Source organism: Crocuta crocuta, unplaced genomic scaffold (assembly GCF_008692635.1).
Source record: "Crocuta crocuta isolate KB4526 unplaced genomic scaffold, BGI_CrCroc_1.0 scaffold208, whole genome shotgun sequence".
Classification (NCBI taxonomy): Eukaryota; Metazoa; Chordata; class Mammalia; order Carnivora; family Hyaenidae; genus Crocuta; species Crocuta crocuta.
In genome coordinates, this window is record NW_027532596.1 from 12,473 (window position 1) to 33,080 (window position 20,608).

General features: G+C 33.8%; 1 non-coding gene across 1 annotated transcript; it reads right to left on the reverse strand.

Moving 5' to 3' along the window:
- Window positions 1-4,970: 4,970 nt before the first annotated feature.
- LOC144244757 (small nucleolar RNA SNORD109A) lies at window positions 4,971-5,037 on the reverse strand. The gene has a single exon (XR_013339052.1). It is a non-coding gene; the product is annotated as a small nucleolar RNA SNORD109A (small nucleolar RNA).
- Between the last annotated feature and the right edge of the window lie 15,571 nt (window positions 5,038-20,608).

Here is a 20,608-nt window from a genome sequence, read left to right on the forward strand (position 1 = left end):
ATCTATGAGAAGCCTTCAGCTAACATCATCCTCAACGGGGGAAAACTGAGAGCTTTCCCCCTGAGATCAGGAACACGACAGGGATGTCCACTCTCACCACTGCTGTTTAACATAGTGTTCGAAGTCCTAGCATCAGCTATCAGACAACAAAAGGAATAAAAGGCATCAGAATTGGCAAAGAGGAAGTCAAACTTTCACTCTTCGCAGACGACATGATACTCTACATCAAAAACCCGACAGACTCCACCAGAAGCCTACTAGAACTGATCCAAGAATTCAGCAAAGTTGCAGGGTACTAAATCAACATACAGAAATTGGTTGCATTCTTATACACCAACAATGAAGCAACAGAAGGAGAAATCAAGAAGCTGATCCCATTCACAATTGCACAAAAAACTATTAAATACCTAGGAATAAATCTAAGCAAGGATACAAGAGATCTGTATGATGAAAACTATAGAAAACTTATGAAGGAAATTGAAGAAGACACAAAGAAATGGAAAAACATTCCATGCTCATGGATAGGAAGAATAAATATAGTTAAGATGTCATTACTACCTAAAGCACTCTACACATTCAATGCAATTCCAATCAAAATTGCACCAGCATACTTCTCAAAACTATAACAAACTATCCTAAAATTTGTATGGAACCACAAAAGACCCCGAATAGCCAAAGTAATATTGAAGAAGAAAACCAAAATAGGAGGAATCACCATCCCAGACTTTAGCCTCTACTACAAAGCTGTCATCATCAAGACAGTATGGTATTGGCACAAAAATAGAGACATAGACAAATGAAATAGTACTGAGAACTCAGACCTGGACCCAAAGTTATACAACCCAAAGATATATATATCTATATATAGTATATATGGGAGAATTGGACAGCAACATGCAGAAGAATGAAACTAGATCATTTTCTCACACCATTCACAAAAAAACTCAAAATGGATAAAGGACCTGAACATGAGACAGGAAACTATCAGAACNAATACCACACTGAGATATCACCTCACGCCAGTCAGAGTGGTTAAAATGAGAAAATCAGAGAACTCTAGATGCTGGCGAGGATGTCAAGAAATGGGCACACTGCTACATATGGTGGGAATATTAATTGGTACAGCCCCTCTGAAAAACAGTGTGGAAGTTCCTCAAAAAATTAACAATAGAACTCTGCTATGATCCAGCAGTAGCATTGCTAGGAATTTACCCAAGGCATACAGAAATGCTGATGCTTAGGGGCACATGTACTCCAATGTTCATAGCAGCAGTCTCAACGATAGCTAAGACATGGGAAGAGCCTAAGTGTCCATCAATGGACGAATGGATAGAGAAGATGTGGTTTATCTATACGATGGAATACTACAGGGCAATGAGAAAGAATGAAATCTGGCCTTGTGTAGCAACATGGATGGANTAAACAAATTAATTAAATAAAAATAAAAAATAAAAAAGATTTTGATGTCAAAAGTAACAAGAATAAAATACCTTCAATATTAATAGTTCTGAATAGCTGAACACATAATTATAAGAGAAAAATGGATATGTAAATAAACATATGGAAAAATACTCAATTACACAAAAAATGTGAATAAATAAATACTACCTGATATGATTAGCTGAAATGCCTGTGTTAAAGAGATAACACTTTTTTTTTTTGAAAGTTAACTCTATGCCCAATGTGGGGCTTGAGCTCACAACCCCCAAAATTCAGTCATAAACTCTAGTGACTGAGCCAGCCAGGTGCCCCTAAGTAAATCAATCATGATCTCAAGTAACACAATATTCCTAGGAAATGTATTAACCAGTATTTAGACTAGTTTTATTTGATATTTCAAACTTTCTATTGAAGTATAATATAGATACAACAAAGTGGATACATTAAATTATACATATCAATAAATTTGCATCTTACAAAAACAGCAGGTAATCAATAAATGTATCCAGAAACAAATATTACCAGCATTCCAGAAACCACCCAGGTATCTTTCTCCATGACTATCTTGAACAGACATTATCTTCTTTGACCTATGTGTTAATTCATTTACCAACATACCATACTGTTTACTATACTTTTAGAGCAAGCCTTAAAATAACAAAGTGTAAGTTCTCTGATTTTATAAATTTTTCCAAATCTCTTTTGCTACTCTAGTTCTTTTACCTTTGATGTGAATTTTAGAATTACCTTTTTGATATATATAAAGAAGTTTGCAATACATTTTATTTGGATTGTTTTGAATCTTCAAATGAAATTAGGCTAACTGACAACTTCACTATTTTAAAACTTCTGATCCATGAACAGAATATATCTCTACATTTATTTAGGTCTTCTTTGATAGCTTTTACAGTGTTTTGCAAAGATACTACACATATTTTATTGCATTTTATTACAGAACTACCTCATTTTCTGTGCTATTATAAATGGGATTTATCTCAAACTCCAATTGTTTGTTGCTGTTACTGAGTAATATAATTGGCTTTTGTATATTGACCTTGTATCTTGCAAACTTGCTAAACTAAGTTTTCAGTTCTGGGAGTGTTATTGTAGACTCTTTGGGATTTTCTTTTTTTTTTTAATGTTTTATTTATTTCTAGGAGAGAGGGAGAGAGATAGAGAGCGTTAGCAGGGGAGGGTCAGAGAGAGAGGGAATCACAGACTCTGAAACAGGCTCCAGGCTGCGAGCTGGCAGTCAGCACAGAGCCCGACGCGGGGCTCGAACCCACGAACCACGAGATCATGACCTAAGCGAAAGTCGGACGCTTAATCGACTAAGCCACCCAGGCGCCCCTGGGATTTTCTAACATAAGTAACTGAGTTGTCTGCAAAGAAAGCTTTATTTCTTTCCTTGTGATTTTTATGCCTTTATTTACATTTCTTGCCCTGTTGCATGGTCATGACTGTACAGAGCCATATAAATAGAAGTGATGGAAGAGGACATTGTTGTCTTGTTCCCAATCTTGGGAGAAAACACTTTAAAAAACACATTGGGTAGTACATTTTTAATACCTGCCCTTTGCAACATAAATATTATATGTTGATATACTTCTATATCTTGAGACAGCAGCCACGTACTGCAAATATATATTAATGTAAGTATTATATAAATATACACATAGTGAAATATACAAGTCGGTATTTGTAGGATCATATTTATTAGACCAAATTATGTTTATTCTTCCCATCATTTACATTCATCCTCAATTTTATTCTCAAAATTTCTCTCAATTTTTTTTTAAATAATGGAAGTTCTAGAGCCCATTTCAGTATCTGGTAGGGCTTTTTTATTTTCTGGTGTTATAATTACTAGTGTTCATGGCTATTTTGTTAATTATTATTGATCTCATTTGAATGATCTTGCTGGATTTAGAGAAATAAATACACACATTAAAATACATACATACTTACACACATACATAAGTATAAAAAGAGCACAAAAACAATTTCTTATTGAAAGAATGTACAAGAACTTTATCAAGAAAAAAAAATTTACCTATTCCCAAAGAATGTAAAAACACCAGGTTTGAGGTAACATAAAACCTTCTAGGTAATCATCCCAAGGAAGATACAGACTAGTTCTCTTATTGATTGATGTTTCAAATTTAACAGAAAATAATGATTAATAATTTAATATAAGAAATTTCATTATATATCCACCTGATGAACCCAACCTTATATATTTTATGCAACAAATATTTTATGGAAAATTGATCTGTTTTGTGTTTTAGAAAAATTTTATTGTGTTTGGGTCTGTATCATTTAAATGAAGGCCTTAGGGAGATCTCGTAAAATTTAGCATATAATTTTTCACATCAAAAAATCTAATTAATGTAAAATCCCAATGATGAAAAAATAGCAATAATGATCCATAAATGATCTTATAAACATGACCAAAGTGGTCTGACTATGACCACTTAATCATGGGGTCAACATTACAAAACCACCATAATTTTTAAGGAAACTTCCAAGCATACCTTAATTCATAAAACAATATTTCACTGCAATATGAAACTAAAGCAAACAATATTCCAAAGTTCTACATTTGTCAATCTACACAAAAGTCTGATAAAATTAACAATTTGGAAATGAGGGTAGATACACTCACCAAAGAAAAGGATACATAATGAAGATATTATCCAGTAAGTCATTGAAAAGATGAACACAGAGACCTCCGAGTACGGCAGAGAGTACATGACATATGAATTTAAAGAATGCTGGTATAGTTACTCACTGATCTTCTTAGAAGTGGAGGACTTCAGGGGCGCCTGGGTGGCTTAGTCGGTTAAGCGTCCGACTTTCGCTTGGGTCATGATCTCACGGTTCGTGGGTTCGAGCCTCGCGTCGGGCTCTGTGCTGACTGCCAGTTCAGAGCCTGGAGCCTGTTTCAGTCTGTGACTCCCTCTCTCTCTGACCCTCCCCTGCTCACGCTGTCTCTCTCTCTCTCTCCTAAAAATAAATAAAACATTAAAAAAAAAAAAAAAGAAGTGGAGGACTTCATTCCACCCCATCTACCTTAGAAACACGTGACAGAAAAAAAGCAAAGATAGAGTCTCTGAAAATTTTCAACAGTAAAAAAATAACAAACACTAAAATTGATTCCATTTTTAATATTTAATAAGGTATGCAGTGTTACCTTCTTTTAGCCAATGCTAATGAAACTTTCAGTACTCATCAGTTACTTGACCTCTTTATTAAATCGGTCTTTTATTTCCTCACTTATTACTTAAGAACATATTTCCTAAATACAGATATCTATCTACAACTCTCCATTCAAAGTGAACAAAATGAAGCAAGTTTTCAGTCATACAGCATGTCTAAAGTTTCATACTGCTTCGCCAGATAGAAGACTATTGCCTTGCTCCAAAAGAAATAAAAGGCATACTCAGAGAAGCATTGTGTTGTCACTTAGAAACATCAAATACAGCCAGGCTCTGAGTGTCTTATTTGTCCTATTAGAGGGCCACTCATCTGGACCTCAGATTGACATCTGGAATGAGTCCCTCAGCATCCTCAGACAATTGTGCTCATCATTGATCCAGACAAACATCCTCCCAAACAAATAAGCATTTTCATAGCCAGGCTTCTTTTTATCAGGCTTATCTACTGAATTATAAAGTATAGTAAATGTGTATAGTTTATGTAGTATCTGAGTAAGGGAACTCTAATGTACATAGGACAAAAAGCATATGATTTTTCTAATAAAATTACATTAAATGTATTGGGGAAATTAAAAAATGTCAACTGAAATTTCAAGGAGTAATGGGGAAGTATTTACAAATGTGGTAACAAAGGTGTGATTATAGTAAAATATGAGTAGAAACATATATATCTCGATTTTCCAATAATAAAAGATAAATAAATCAACATTTTGGCGTATTTAATTATCTTTACAAGATAATTTACATATATATCAGTGATTTCCTGAAATTATTCAGGTTACTTCAAAGAGAATTTTATTTTATGAAGGAAATTAATAATAATGAATATTCCTTTAATAATGTAGGCACTTACGGGGGAGAAACCTATTATAAAAATATTCTACCTTGGGCCTCTGAAATAATGAGCCTAGAGACCTGAAGTTCTGACATCACTGGCCACAAATCCTATGTGATTTCAAAAGTATCAGAATAGCTGTTCATCTCTCTTCCCTGAAAAATGGTAACTTTTTCCAGTCTTTGACCTGCAGTAAAACACCACAAATAATATAAATAAGATCACAAAGTACATTAAATTCATTGATTCTGTACTAATAATCATACAGGAATCCCTGCACTTCTAGTCCTTGCCACATAAATTATAGCTGCTTGATCCTTTGCCATCCTTGCCATTTTATTTCTTATTTCCTCTTTGAATTATTCACTCTGCAAATAGTCAACAATTTAGTATGTAAATTGGTGCCACAGTAATTTTCTTTTTGAGAAATTCTAAAATTATATTCAGCCAAATAAAGACTTTATAAAAATGCTCTTTGGTGGGTAAAATGAAGAGGACATGACAAGTGTCTTGTGAGACAAAAGAAAATCTATTATAAACAACATAAAAACTGACGGAGCAATGGTAAGAATAAAAATAACAGATGAAAAATTTCATAAGATAATGGAAATTATTTTTTAAAAATGGAAAAGAACATTAGAAAGGCAAGACATGATAAGATTAAGATAGAATGCCTTAATAATGTCTATATCAACGTCTTGATAGATCATGGCTGATGTTTATTTAACATAGAATGCAATCCTAGGAGTTCATGGATAGACCAGCAGAGGTCTTTGAAGGATAAATTCAAGTGAACTGAGGAATTCAAAAGTGTTAGGAACTAGTAGCTAGACTTCAGAGGCTATACAATATTTGATTCCATTTATTTAAAAAAAATTAAATATATATATTTTTTACTTTTGAAAGAAAGAGGGTGAGATAGAGGTATGAACAGGGGAGGGGCATAAACAGGGACACATATAATACAAGCAGGCTCCAGGCTCTGAACTGTCAGCACAGAACCCGATGTGGAGCTCGAAACGACTGAGCCACCCAGGCGTCCCGATTTGATTCCATTTAAATAACATTTTGTTAAAGGCCAAACTATAAAAGTGGTGTTGCAAGAGATTATGGAGTAGAATGAGGGTTGACTATAAAAGAGTAACAAAGAGGATTTTGGAGGGTAATGGAACACCTCCATATCAAAATTGTGGTGTTATATATACTATTCTATACATTTGTCACAACCCATATAACTGCACATGAAAAATAGTGAAATTTACTGTAGGTAAAATAAAAATAAATTATATTCCAGGTAAAAATATAAAATTGAAAACAGTCTAGGACAGAACACTGGGACTAGTCTTCACAATGCCTACTGCACATTCTCATATATTAAATCTGTATATTTATTAACAGATTTACTGCACACATGTACAGGAACACCATTTAACCAAGGAACAAGATATTCATAGATTAAACGTTTAATACATGCAAGACTGGTAGAATTCAAACCCATAAAAACATAGGCTAGCTCTTAAATTAGTAGAAGACAACCCTCATTTGCTTAGAAAAGAAACAGTGTACTCTACCAACAGTGATTTTATCATTTTCTTCAGATTTTCCACAATATGTGAATACACAATCCAATCATTATCATTCAAAAGGACACTTTTCTCTTGCAGCTGTGAGAAAGGATAGACCCTAAAGTCATCTATAAAATCACACTAAATAACATAAATAACTAATATAATATAATATAATATAATANGGTTTACACACAGAAAATGAAGATGACAATGAATGATGAGGGCTGTATCAACCAGAAAGCCCACAGGAGAAAGTTCTTCAATGAAGTTCTACATGAATATTATGAAGAGAACCAGTATAATTTCTGTGGCAAAATTCTACTGTTCTGAACAATCTCTACTATCCTTGAGTATTATTTAATTCATCTTTTTCTAGATACCCTTTCTATACTTTGATGTTATAAGGCTAGAAAATACTTTATATTCAAACTTACATTGATTCTTTAACATTTAAAACTGAGAATACAAAAGCAAAATATGTGCAATGATAAAAACATACACACCCATTGAAGCAACACGGTGTGAGGAAATAGACTTCAAATGTGTAAATCACATGTATTCAATTTACTTAATTACGTCTCTAGTAAGAGTTTCCACCAATATTCAACAGAATATTAACTGAACAGATTTTTCCTTTCAATGCAACAAATGTGATATTTAAAGTCCTGGTAAGGCTGTTCCTCAAAATAGTAACGTAGATGTACCATATTCTCACCTGTAAAAAATAATTTTAAAAATATGTGTACACAAAAGCCTCTAACAAATGGTCATGGCAAAGTTACCCTTAATAAACAAAAAGTGAAAACAACCCAAATATCCACTAAATGATAGATAAGCAAAATGTGATATATCCATACAATGGAATATTACTCATCCATAAAAAAAGGAATGGGGTTCTTATATACGCTTAACATGGTTGAACTGTGCTAAGTAATACCTGTCTGCACGTGTATTTGAACCAAATACATTACAAGCTATGATTTTCGTTTATCCCCTAAATCATTTAAATTTCTTTAAAACAAGAATTTTCTACTATATAGCTATAGTATTGTTATCAAAGTTAGGTAACTAATATCTGCCTTATATAGTATTATAATCTTTTTATGAAGTTTCTTAGAATTTTGCCAGTTTTCCATTTATGTCTTTTATAGAAATCCTGAATCAATATTATATTCAGTTTTCATATATATTTAGTAGAACTTAATCTAGAAAACTTCCTAAGTGATATTATGTTTGAAGACTAAATCCTAGTCTTTTTGGGGGGGGGTTGTTTTGTAGAATGTCATGCAACCTGAACATAACATTTTCTCCAGAGTTGATTCACATTAATTCATTTTTGTCTGGGATACTACAGAAATAAGGCTAAGTTCTTCTAAGTGCTTCCTATCAGTGATGCCAGATGATTCCATCACTGGTGGTATTATCTTTCATCTCTTACTTAATTCAGGTAGTGTCTACCAGGTTCTCTTTTCTTTGCAAATATTTAAGCATATCATGGAGGAGAGAATCACAATCTATAAAAGTATCTTGTTTCTCCTCAACTTTCTCCAAGAAGTTTTAGCATCCTTGATGTTGCCTGGTTGAAACAATTATGATCATTATCAAATGCTTTATTTTATATCATTTCTATCATATTTATTATAACTTTCTGTCATATGGAACTTTAATTTCTACACTATCCATTCATTCACTCATTCATTCACATATTAATAATGTTATAAACATCATTATTATCCATCAGTTCTTTTCATTCTTAAAGAGATTTTACATGTTCAGGCATCTTTGAATCTTATCAGTCAAAACCAGAGATGGCTCACCGCTCAATGTCCAGCAGTCTTTTTTGACAGATGCAGCTTTACCCATCTATGAAAGCTTTCTCCTTCTGTACTTCTTCTCCTCCTTCAGTATTCACGATGTTCCAGAGCCCCAACTGGGAGTAACTTAAACAGTCCATTTCCCCTCAAAATATCAGAAGATAAAAAGGCAAAGTTAGAAACTATAAACCAATTTTTCTAAACATAGTCTAGCCACTGTTGTGGCACAGTAGGGCAGAATTTGTCACAATTCTCTATTATTTTGCCCAACATTTTAGCTACTAGTTATGAGTTGATAATTATACTTGAAAAACAGAAAGTGTTATAGACAAGCATTAGAGTGAATGCAGATAACTGGGGGAAAGTGAACTGATTATGAAACATTTTCAAAGGAGATAGGCAGTTTAGAATCCAGACCATCTGGTCATAAATTATACACACACACAAATATTCCAGTGGGACATTTACATTTCTATCAGTTGGGGATTGTTTCTTCACTCTGAGATCCTTACTGTCCTTTTCCCTACTATCTGCAGTATTTATGTCTAAATATGGCCTATCATCTTATCTATTCTAAAAGTGGTTTCTTCCATTTAGTGACACTCTTTCTGTTGGCTATTGGTTTGGACTTTGAACTGTGCCCCCATGGATCCCAGAGCTCTATTTATGAAATGGTTTCTGCTGAGGAAGACAGCATCCCTTCTTCTAAGCACTGCCTCCCCATATTTCCAGAGATCATTCTTTATAGCTTTACACCATGGAATTTTCCAAAAACCAATGTCCTGACATAATTTTCTTCTGTTCCTACAATATCTCAATACTTATACTTTTTAGCCTGAGGAATTGCACTTGAAAATTCTTATGGCTCCGACCTTAAAAACACAGGAATAATGAATATGACCTCAAAAATATGCATTCCTCCCCAAAACATGGTTTTACTCAATGGATTTAGCAAAATATAAGCATTTTTAATTTTTTCCAATGGCTATTAAAGCATAGGGTTATGGGTTTTTTTTTTTAAGTTGCAAGTAATAGTATGAATTTCATAATCAAACTCAGCCTATTTGCACAATTAGATTAGGTTTCCATTTTCTTATTTTTAAAAAAGGAATAAATATCTTACTTTGTACAAGTATCATTATCATTAATTGAGATAATTCATGAAAGTGTTTATCTTAGCATTTGGTACCTACACTAACAACTCAATAAATACTATTTGTAACTGAAATATGTGTATTTGAAACCACACACACACACACACACACACACACCATAAAAATGAAATAGGAAAATAATGACCAGAACTCATTATCAACAGTTTAAAATATTCTTCCTAAAAAATTGGTTTATTGACAATATCTGCATAATCACATTTGTATACCATTTTACATGAATGAAATACAATATTATTGCCTCAAACATACTTGGTACTCGATGGGTAGATAAAGCCTGGATTTTCATATCAATTAATTTAAACATACATTACCACATATAACAATATAAACCAGTTGAATAAATGTTATCAACATTAATATACTTAGAATTATGACTTCAGATAAACAAGTTACTAACAATTTTACACATACAGTGAAGGCTGTAATGATTACCCTTCAGTTTACATACATCTTTGAACACTTCCTATTACATCCTTCAGGTAAATTTTTAAAAATAAAATTGTTAGTCAAAATGTGTTAATTTGCATCTAATATATATTTTCCACTGTCTTCTGGAAAGATTATAAAACACGAGGACTGCCAAATTTTCCATGGTTGGTTAACAAATATACCTTTTAATCTGATAGGTGAAAAGACAGCTGTTGATTCATTATGGGTGTGTCTGTATGTGCAAAAATGCATTTAATTTTATTATATATTTATAATAATTATTTTATATTTATTAATTTATTATAAATATTGGTAAGGCTGAGTATATTATATGCTCTTGGCCATTATCAGTGCTTTTCTTTTATGAACTATTTGTATGTATATCCCAATTATGTACTGGGATGCTTATTTGAGTGAGGCTTTCATAGAATATTAACACTAACTTGGCCATATAAATTTTAAGTAAATATCCATTTTATCTGACTGAAAAAACAGAAAAATCCCAACTGTAATTTTAAGTCTCAGATTTTAGAGACTGGCTTTTTCTCCTCTAAACCCTCCATGCAGATAATATGAGAAAATAAGAGTAAATTTGGAAAACATGTGCACTGTTGAGTATTTCAAGTTATTATAAACTAGGTTAAATAACAAGTTTTGGAATATAGAAATCCTATTCTGAGATGCTGAACAATTACAACTGTTCAGATGAAGTCAGAATAGACTGAAGTCATTGTATAAAGAGGCTGGATACAATGAAGGAAGCTCAAAGACAACATTTTGATTCAAACTATGATGAAGGATGAAAGAAATCAGGCAAGATTTTGGTCACTAATTCCTTGGCAACTTTACAGATGGAATGTGGGAGAAATTTATTGGTTAATAACTGGAAAGGGGTTCATATCACTCTAATTCCTTATACAGTGATAGTTTTATATTGTTTAGATTATGATGAAATGTATCACTCATATGACTCTCTTGTGAAGAACATATAGCAAAGGAGCTAAAATAATTTTAATGAAAATAAATGGAGAAGTAATTCTCAGATATTTTTACTCTGTGCCTGAGTTAATTTGATCATTGTTCAGGTTCTTGCTTAACCAATGCTATAATTCAGTGATTGGTAAATTCAAGGCCACAGCCTGATGTTGTAAACAAAGTTTTACTGGAATACAGCAACACTTATACAATTACACAATGTGTTTGACTGCTTTCATACTACAACAGCAGGATGGATAAATTGCAGCAGAGATTATAAAGCCTGAAAAAGTAAAACTGTCATTTGGTCCTTTACAGAAAAGGTTGGCCAATTCATGGTCCAGTAAAATACAGTCTGAGGTGATAATTCAAAGTAATTAAAACTTGATTATTTAAATATGCAAGTATAGGAAGGCTGGGAAAGCAGAGTCATTCAAGTATTGTAATAAGCCCAGAGTTCTTGCTGGGTATGAACCTGAATTAAAGCCCTCAGTCATGCTCTCTGTTTGCTTTCTCTTTCTGTACATCATCACCACAGAGACCACTGCTACCACTGTCCACACATATGTAAAGAAACTCCTCCATTTCTATGCTCTTCTGCCTTTTATCACTATATAGCCATCCTGTCATTATATATATAGACAAGCAGGGGTCCCTGGGTGGCTCAGTTGAATGTCCGACTTCGGCTTAGGTCATGACCTTGCAGTTCATGAGCTTGAGCCTTCAATCAGGCTCTGAGTCAGAGCCTGGATTCTGTGTCTCCCTCTCTCTGCCCCTCCTCCACTCACACTCTGTCTCTTTCTCAAAAATAAACATTAAAAAAATTGCAGACATGCAGATACATAGAGAGATGATAGGTAAACAAGTAAGATGGATGATAGATTATTGAAGAGATATACAGACAGATTATGGAATATAAATTGATAGGTAAAAAGGTAGATGAGAGATAAAAGTAGAATTGTGCAGAATTTAAGAATCATTAACATAAGACCTAAAATATCAAGCATAATGTTTCTCAAAACTGAACATTTGTTTCCACAAAAACATATTTATATTACATGTCCACTGGAATGTTGTTTCTAAATTTCTCATATCATAGGAAAATAGTATGTTTTGTGATGGTGTGTATGGCAAAAACTGCAACAGATTTACTTTCCTGAATGATTGTCAGGGGGGTTGACATGCAGAAGTCATGCCAAATTGAAAAAAATGTCATTCAAATAAAATGTTATCATTCCCAAATTCAGAAGTTCTAACATGTCTATGTCCCACTTATCTTCAAAAAAGATGGTATTTCAAGACTAGATTAATTCTGCTGTAAGAGAAGTCACATCGAATGTTTACAATAGCGTACAGTTCACAAAATATTCCATATTTCTATGCTTTGACCATAATGGTAGGGTTATCAATTAAATGAAATGATATTTCTATCATCAATTCACCCCATTTTACCTTGCATTTTCTCCTTAACACAATCATCCACATACTCTCTTGTTTTTTTCACTGTAAATATCATGAAAATTAAACCGGCCATTTAAAAACATGCTGTGATTATTTTCTATATGACTTTGTAAGACAAGAATATATATACGTGAATAAATATTTAAAATTCCCTGTCAAAGGAGCTCATTTTATCAAAACCATTAAAGAGAATCAGAGAAACAGAGTTATTTTGAAATAACAAAACTGTTTAGCTCTTGAGAAATACTCTTTGTTAAAGTATCAAATCCTCCTTTGCTAGCCAAAATTTTTGTTTTTGCAATCCAAAGAAGACAATGGCTATATTCAATGAAAAAAAATATGCAAGGGGGAACCTACGTGGCTCAGTTGGTTAATCATCTGACTTCAGCTCAGGTCATGTTCTCACGGTTTGAGTTCAAGCCTTGCGTCAAGCTTGGCACTGACAGCTTGGAACCTGGAGCCAGCTTCAGATTCTGTGGCTCCCTCTCTCTGCCCCTTGCCCACCTGCACTCTCTCTCTTTCTCAAAAATAAATAAACATTAAAAAACAGGGGTACCTGGGTTGGTCAGTTGGTTAAGCATCTGACTTTGGCTCAGGTCATGACCTCATGGTTCACAGGTTCGAGCCCCACAAAGGGCTATCTGCTGACAGCTGAGAGCCTATAGCCTGCTTTGGATTCTGTGTCTTGACAATCTCTGCCCCTCCCCACTCATGCTCTGTCTCTCTCTGTCTCTACTTAGAACAATTTTACTATTGGCTGTAGGATTAACGCCACACATGATATGATAACCCTAGTGTAAAAGGGTCAGGGACTAGAGAAATGGACATATATGGTTGAAAGAGTCTTGTGTTTTACAAAGTAATATAAGATTTAGTCTCAAAATATTGAAAACAATATGTATATCTTAATTATTAGAATATCCCTAAAAATATATAAAAAGGTAAAGTTAAAAAGGTAAAAGAAGATGGGATTCTGAAAAATTCAAACAACCAAAGAAGACAGGAAAGAGGGAACAAAAGAACAAAAACAGGAGAGAGACAATGCAGGAGAGTTCAGACTTAAAAAGGAATGATAAAAACGGTAGAGTTTAATCCACTCTTTCAAAAATTAAATGTAAATTGAAGAGTAATCCAACTGCTAAAGCTTAAAACATATATCAACTATATGCCATCTAAAATGACAAAACTTTACATATAAAGATATAGGCTTAAAAAATAAGATGAAAAGATATACCATACAAACAGTAAGCATAAGAAGGCTAGAGTGGTTGTATTAATATCAGATAAAGTAAATTTCAAGACCATGTTACCAGAGATAGAGACATTTTATAATATAAGAGGGTCAAAATATAAGGAATACATTAATAATCATGAATGCTTGTGACTAATAACAGTTTCAAATTATGTGAATGAAACCAACAGAAATAAAGGGTGTAGAAGACAAATTCACAATCATAACGGATGGTTTTAAACTCCATGCTTTCAGTAATTTATAGAACAAGATAAAATATCAGTCATGGAAAATGTGAACAATACCATGAACCGTCTCCTTTTTTTTTAAATAGTTTATTGTCAAGTTGGTATATAACACCCAGTGGTCATCCCAGCAAGTGCCCTACTCCATGCTGATCCCCCCCTTCCCCTCTCCCCCACCTACACTCACCCTCTCCTAATGGACATTTATAAAACACTACAGACAAGGACTTTAGAACAAATATACTTTTGTTCAAATTTTCCAGGGTATATTTACCAAGATAAACCATGTAGTAAGCCAAAAACCAAGTCTCAAAAATCATTCAACTAATAAAGAATATGTTTAGTAACCATAATAAAAATTGGAAACCCATAAAATAAAATATCTTTAAAGAAAAAAAAAGAAACAGTATAGGGCATATGTATTTGTGTAGCTAATGAAATTTTTCTCTGATATTCCACAATTATATGTTCTTAATTTAATTCTATTTTAAAATTAAGTAATTCTTACATGAAAGAGTATGCCCACAAAGAAATAAAATAAAACTCCTGAATAATGATTCCACACCTCAGGAAAAGATTTGGCAGAAATACATATTTTTGTTATCATTAAAGTAAGGCATCCTACCCAAGTTAAAAAAAAACTCAGGTTATTAAAATATTATTGAAGGAAATACTTTGAATTTGGAAAAAAAATAATAGAGCAAAGGCAAAAAATCTTGACTGAGAACCACAAATCAAAACTATTGAGAATCACTCAAGATTATGATTCAGGAGACTCCTGAGCTTATCTCCTCTTTCAGACAGACTGAATGGATAGCTACACATTTAGCAATTTCCTCTGAAAGAGATCTAGAAAATAGCTGAGCTACTCCTACACAATGGACATATGAGAGAATAGCCACATTGAAACAGGTAGTACAGGCAGAGACACACTCTCACCATAAACCCACCTCCCAGGATAACACTACGCAATCATGAAGGAACCTCCAACTTATAGCTTCTTCCTGAATAGCAAAGGACCTGAACCCCACATCTAGGACCCCAACTTTTAAGACTCCTACCAGAGGGTTAGGCTTACAAAACCCCTAGCTCTAAAAGCCAAGGAAGCTTACATTCACAAACCTCACAAGAGTATAGCAAACAAAGAAGGAATTCTTAGCAGGCATGCAAGCATTCATCAGGGCTATCAATACTGTAATCAGTCCAGGGGCGCCTGGGTGGCTTAGTCTGTTAAGCTTCCGACTTTCGCTTAGGTCATGATCTCGCAGTTCGTGGGTTCGAGCCCCGCGTGGGGCTCTGTGCTGACTGCCAGCTCAGAGCCTGGAGCCTGTTTCAGCCTGTGACTCCCTCTCTCTCTGACCCTCCCCTGCTCACGCTGTCTCTCTCTCTCTCCTAAAAATAAATAAAACATTAAAAAATTTAAAAAAAAAATACTGTAATCAGTCCAGGAGAGAACAGGCAAAACTGTCCATCTCACAGTCTTTCCCTGAACAACGATTTCCCTGCATACTTTGAAAGCTGCTGCCTAAAGGCCAGTCATCCAATTTACTATGCTCTTGGCTGTCATTTTCCCCCACAGACTGGGAAGTGGACACGACTGTCTCCTCTCACTAGTCCAAGACTCCAGTATCTCCTTAGAAGCTTGAACACAAGTCTGTACCCCAGCTTTTATAGCTGTGAACTGAGGAAGGGTCAAGCCTGACTTCATAGCTAAAATGGCTTCCATTCACAAGCCCCACAGACCTGTAGAAAACAAAATAAGCAATTTCTAAGATGCTATCCGATCAGGGATCAGCTCATAAGAGCAAGTAAAATTGCCCATTTCCCTATCTTTCCCAGAAGAGGTTTATCTGCATACTATAAAAATTGCTGCCTGAGGGTCAGATTTCTAATTTGGCAGGTATCTAGAAGCTGTCTGAAATCTTTCACAGAGAACAAGGAAGTGGGTTGACACTTCTCCCTTTAGCCCACTCCAATAATAAAACCAAGTTACCATTATCTGCCCCTGGAAGAACTTTCTACACACATCTGGTGCCCCAGTTTTTGTAGCAGTTACCTGAAGGACAGACCCCAAGATCACCTGGCTCTAAGCCAAGAGGGGTTCAATTTACAAGTTCCACAGGACTTTAGCAAACAAAGTTGATTTTAATGGTTTAGGAGCACACTCCTATGGCTGTATATCCAGGCCCACGTCAGAAGGAACAGATAAAAAAGTCCATATCCCAGGTTACCTCTGGAAGGGGTTTAACCATATAGTTTTCCACCTGCTGCCTAAGGGACAAGGTTCTAATCAGCCTGCAAGTAGGTGCTGTTTGTGATCCTCCCCTTTGGTACAGATACTGATGAGTCTTGGTACATCCACAACTAATGAGAGCCACAAAGAAGACTTGGACATCACAAAAGTTTGAAAGACAACTAGGATTTCAGGCTGAGTTGAATTAATAAATCTAATTAATGTTAACAGACCTTAATAAAAGGAAGGTAAGTTATTTATCTGATAATAGACCTCAAAATAATGATCACAGATATGTTCACTGAGGTCAGGAGAGCAATGCATAAACAAAGTGAAAATTTCAACAGCAATAGAAAAAATTTTTAAAGATTTTATTCTTTTGTAATCTCTAAACCCAATGTGTGGCTTGGACATACAACCTCAAGATTAGTAGTTACTCTCTGCTTACTAAGCCAGCAAGATGTCCCTAATTTTTTATTTTTAATGTATCAAGCAGATTAATGGATAAAAATGATATAGATTACATATACAATAGAATGTTACTCACTTGTAAAAAAAGAATGAAATCTAGCCATTAACAACAACACAGATGTACCTAGAGGGTATTATAAGTGAAATAAATCAAAGGAAGAAAAATACCACATGATTTCACTTATATGTGTGATCCAAAACAAATGAACACACACACACACACACACACACACACACACACTATATAGACGGAAATAGTTTCATAAATACCGAGAACAAACTGATGATTGCCAGAGGGAAGCGTTGGTGGACGAGCTAAATAGGTTAAGGAGATTATGAGGTATAAATCTCCAGTTATAAAATAAGTCACTAATAAAATACAGCATAGGAAATATATAGTCAATAATATTGCAATAATTTTGTATGGTGGCAGACGGTAACTACACTTACTGTAGTGAGCACTACATAATATATATCACTGTCAAATCACTCTGTTGTAGACCTAAAAATAATGTAACCTTGTATATTAGATATACCTAAAAAATTATAAACAAAAAAAGCAGCAAACTAAAATCACAAAGCTAAAGAATCCAATAACTAAACTAAAAAACTATATATAGGGGGTCTAAAAGTAGACTAAAACAAGTAAAGAAAGAGGAAGGGGTAATTTATCCAGTCATATTAGCTAAGAAAAATTGTTGAAAAATTGAAGATAATTTAAGGGACTTTGGGAACACTATCAACCTGACCAGTAATACACATTATAGAGGTCTCAGAAAAAGAAGAGATATAAAGAAACAATTGTTTCCCTAAAATGGGGAAAAAATGGATATACAGATTCACAAATCCCAGAAAATACCACATAAAAGAAACCCATAAAGATTCATACAAAGACACATTCTAATTACATTTTCAATGACTAGGAAGAGAATCTTAAAAGCAGCAAGAGAAAGGAACTTGTTACATACAAGACAACCTCCATAAGACTATCAATAAATCTTTCAACAGAAACCTTGCTGGCCACAGAGAGTATGAGAATATATTCAAATAGCTAAAAAATAAAATAAAAATAGAAACACCAAACCGAAAATACTTTACTCAGCAAAGTGGTTCCTCAGAATTAAAAGAGAGATAAAGACCTTTCCAGGCAAACAAAAGATCAAAGAATTCATCTCTAACAAAACAGCCCTATAATAAGGAGCAATATTAAAGTATAAAGATTACTAGTAGGGGCACCTGGGTGGGTCAGTCAGTTAAGCCTCCAGCTTTGGCTCAGGTCATGATCTCATGGTCGTGAGTTCAAGCCCTGTGTCGGGCTCTGTGCTGACAGCTAGCTCAGAGCCTGTAGCCTGCTTCAGATTCTGTATCTCCCTCTCTCTCAGACCCTCCTCTGTTCGCGCTGCCTCTCTCTCTCTCCCTCTCTCTTTCTCTCTCTCTCAGAAACAAATAAAACATTTAAAAAACTAAAAAAATTACTAGTAAAAGTAAAAATATAAATAGGGAATAGTCTAAAGCTTTAATAGTAATGAATAAATCACTTATAACTAGAATAAAGATTAAAAGAAAAATAAATAACCATTAACAACATGTTGATGAATAGACAATGTAAAAAAGAAGCCAACTGTGACATCAAAAACATAATCATGTTGTGTTAGGGACACATTGGTATACATTTGAAGTTATTATCAGCGTAAAATAGACTGCTATACATAAAACACATTTTATATAATCCTCATGGTAACCAAAGTGCAAGTCTATATTTGATACACATAAAATAAAAAGAAAATTATCAAAGCATGTTGCTATAAAAATTATCAAATCACAAAGGAATAGATTAAGAGAAAAGTGAAATAAAGAAATTACAAAACAACAATGTAGAAAACTACTACAATAGCAACATTAAGTCCAAACCTATCAATAAGTATGTTAACCGTTTCTTTCTTTGTTTTTTATAATGTTGATTTATTTCTGAGAGAGAGACAGAGTGCAAGAGTGGGGGAAGAACAGAGAAAGAGGGAGACATATAATCCAAAGGAAGTTCCAGGCTCTGAGCTGTCAGCATAGAGCCCAATGCGGTGCTCAAAGACACATACCTGGAGATCTTGATCTGAGCCAAAGTGGAATGTTTAAATGACTGAACCACCAAGGCACCCCTCAATAAGTACATTAAATGCAAATGGACTAACATCTCCAATCAGAAGACAAAGTGGCTGAACTAATGTTTATAATTAAAAAGTAAATAAATAAACAAACATGACACAACTATGTATTGGCTAGAAGAGACTCAAGTAAGCTTTAAGGACACACACAGAATGAAAGTGAATGAATGAAAAGAGATATTCCATGCAAATAGAAACCAAAATAGGTGTTGGAAACCCTGGACAGTCACATGTAAAAAATAATAAAATGAAATAAAATTACACCCCTATCTTGCACCATACACAAAAAAGCAACTCAAAATGTATTAAAAACTTGAATGTAAGACCTGAGATAATAAAACTCCATAGGGATAAGCTCCTTGACATTGGTCTTGGCCATAATTTTTTGGATGAGACACCAAAAGCAAAAATAAGTGAGGATACATCACACTAAATAGCTTCTGCTCAGCAAATTAAGCCATCAGCAAAATGAAAAGGCAACCTATATAACGGGAGAAAGTATTTGAAAACCACATATCTTATATGAGGTTATATATAACCTTATATGAGGTTAACAGCCAAAATATACAAGGAATTCCTATAACTAAGTAACAAAACAAACAAAAAACATAACCCAATTTAAAAATGAGCAAGGACCTGTATTTCCAAAGACATACAAATGTCCAAAAGGTACACAGAAAGTGTCCAACATCACAAACCCCTGAGACAAATGCAAATCAAAACCATGGTATGATATTACCTCAAAATTGTTGGGATGTCTATTAGAAACAAGACGTAAGATAAATGCTGTTGATAATGTAGAGAAAAGGGAACCCTTGCACACTATTAATGGGAATAATAGTTGATACACCCACTATGGAAAACAGTATGTAGGATTCTCAAGAGATTAAAAATGGAATTACCAGGTCAATGACCAATCCCACTTCAGAGCATGTAACCAGAGGAAATAAAATTATCTTGACAAGGTAGTTAGTTGTACTCCCATGTTCACAGCAGCATTATATATAATAGCTAGTGTATGGAAACAATCCACATGTCCATTATAAAAAATGACTCAAAAACAAACAAAAAAACCCTACGTGACTCAATAAGGAAAAAAGAGGTGTGTGTGTATATAAGATACAGATAAAATTGATACTATAATTATATATAATTTAAAATATTTAATTATAATCATGTATTATTTCAAGTATAATACTATATGTGGATATAAACAATACACTTGTGTATATTATATATATATTAAATCATCTTTAAATATCACTTTATAGATCTTACTATTTTATATCAAACTTTAAAGATCTTAAAATTATGTATGTTAGATACATCTCAAGTAAACTAACAAAACATTTAA